The 2,745-nt window shown below is 30.9% G+C and overlaps 1 non-coding gene across 1 annotated transcript; it reads left to right on the forward strand.

Annotated features, from left to right (window-relative positions):
- The first annotated feature begins 1,776 nt into the window (after window positions 1-1,776).
- TRNAG-CCC (transfer RNA glycine (anticodon CCC)) lies at window positions 1,777-1,847 on the forward strand. The gene has a single exon. It is a non-coding gene; the product is annotated as a tRNA-Gly (tRNA).
- Window positions 1,848-2,745: the final 898 nt, after the last annotated feature.

Below are 2,745 nucleotides of genomic sequence, written 5' to 3' on the forward strand. Positions count from 1 at the left end.
AACATACGAATAAATCAGTAATAAAGAATAAAGAATCATATTTGGAGAAAAATGGAGCGTGTGAAATGGACAGATAGAATATGAAATGAGGCTGTATTAAGATATATGGATCATATGCGGAGACTAAGAGGAAGGCAGAAAATAGGAAAGATTGGAAAATGCTGGGTTTGCAACGAAAGACTTGCCCTTGGGCAGAGAACTATGAATAAATAAGTTCTGTTGTAACCAAAGACAGGAGAGTTAAAACAAATGACTGTAGAATTGTCCACTATAATCCCACGAATGCGATGCCAAGGGATTGAAAATGTCTGAAGTTATGAAATAACATAACCCACAATCGAACATACTTGTACAATAATTGGGGACCAACGTTAGTAACAACGATCAATTTATTTACAAATGCGACGAGAACAAAATAGTATTAACTATTCTAACTACACATCGTTCCAACTTTGTATCATTCATGTGTAGTTGCGAATAGTTAACACTAGATTATTGTCGTCGCATATTTTGTAAATAAATTTAAAATTTTCATTCTTTCTTTAAGGTGCGAATGAAATATAATATATTTAATTATAGATTAGATTAGATTTTATTAAAGTCATGAGTATTATTAACTTACAAATACTATGGACATAGTCATAATAAAACAAAACAAAGTGAATAAGATTATATTAAAAACATAAGTTATTAACTGAGGACTCAAAGTATTCACTAATACTAAAAAGGATGGTTAATCATCCAACGTTTTAAAACATTCTTAAATGTATTAAACATAGATACTGCTATGGAAATATATATATATATATATATATATATATATATATATATATATATATACCGTAAAGTGGGGATATTTCGGACGCAGGGGTAACATCAGACGGTAATTCAATTTATCATATTTTATGTTGGTAACACCAGTTCTTAGCATCTTTTCCGCGCTTTTTACTATGTTCGTATGTTTCTGCACATTTTTAAAGACCCATTAGTGAACTGGTGTTACCAACATAAAATATGATAAATTGAATTACCGTCCGATGTTACCCCTGCGTCCGAAATATCCCCACTTTACGGTATATTTTTGTTTCCAGTCTAACATTAGATTCAGTCAAGTGAAAATTGTATCTTGTATTATAATTATGATGATCAGATCTGTAATAATAATTTGCTAAATTTTTCTTTACCTTCAGCAAAGAGGTGAAGATGTAAAGATTAATAACAGTCAGAATAGCCTCATTTATGAATAATGGCTTACAATGCGCATCAGAAGCAGAACCAGTTAAAATACATAAAACTTTTTTTGTAATAGGAGAACATTAGATACGCTAGAACTATTTCCCCATACGGTTATTATGGTATTAAAAAAGGAAAAATAAACATATATATATATATATGTTTTACGCACCAGTATTTTCAATTTAGTTAATAAATAAATAACTCTTCAGAGTTTAGTACAAACATAATCAATGTGGGGCACAATATAATTTGGGATCCAGTACAATTCTTAAAAGTTTAGCAATGACAGAGTAGAAAATTGTTGGGTCACTTAACGTAAACAACACATGTTGTGTCTTAGTCTGATTTAAACAAAATCCATTAGCCTCAAACCAGGCAGCTGTTTGTTAAAGGAATTATCCATAACAAACTTTAAACCAATTGAGGGGCTTAGAACAAGAAGCAGGTAAGTGACGGAAACCTAGTTTTGAGGAAATTACAGTTAAAGTTCTACATGCAATGGAATATTATACACTAGTTTGGTGAAATGATGCCCATATAGCACTGCTGGTGTAGTGGTATCATGCAAGATTCCCATTTTTGCGACCCAGGTTCGATTCCCGGGCAGTGCACGTTTTATTCTCATTAAAGCGACTGAAGCACTTTCTTCCCGATAAATTAAAATTAATCCTTGTTCAAACACTCGTGATGCCACACTTTGACTACTGCGATATTGTATTAAGTAACCTAAATGCAAATTTGAGCAGCAGGCTACAACGTGTGCATAATGCGTGCGTCCCTTATATTTGTAATATTCGTAAGTATGATCATGTTTCCCCGCCTTTCCAAACTCTGTCTTGGCTAAGACTAAGCGATCGACGAGCCCTGCATTCTCTTGTTCTCTTATTTCAAATTCTGCGCACCGCTACCCCAATCTATTTGGCTTCTCGTTTTCAAAATTTATCTGCATATCATCAGCTAAATACAAGATCTCATCATAACAATTTACTCATTATACCCTAACACAAGACATCTTTATATTATTCATCCTATACAGTTTCAGTTGCTAGAAATTGGAACTCGCTTCTGAGTGATGTAAGGGGTTGTTGGACAATAACTTCATTTAGGTCAAAATTACAAAAATTCTTACTTAACAGATTAATTGCTGATTAATATTTGTTACTTATAATGAAACTAACATCTGTCCATTCTTATTATTATCATTAATTTCTCTAAATAGATTTACAAAACCTCTAATGACAATTGCATTAATATTCTCACTATAGAAATATATTTTAGATTTATATATATATATATGTATTTTTTTTTTCTTTTCTCCCTGTAACATAGTCCTAGTAAGCTTATATTAAATTAATTTTCATCACTTTACTAACTATCTCAAATCTTAAATTAATTATAATTGATTGAATTAAATTAGCTCATAAATTAAGTTACTACTTTACCTTACAGGTTTATCTAAATTTAAATAAATATATAGTCTACTAGTCTTTAAAACTTAACTGAATAATA

The sequence above is a fragment of the Periplaneta americana genome, chromosome 9 (assembly GCF_040183065.1).
Source record: "Periplaneta americana isolate PAMFEO1 chromosome 9, P.americana_PAMFEO1_priV1, whole genome shotgun sequence".
Taxonomy (NCBI): Eukaryota; Metazoa; Arthropoda; class Insecta; order Blattodea; family Blattidae; genus Periplaneta; species Periplaneta americana.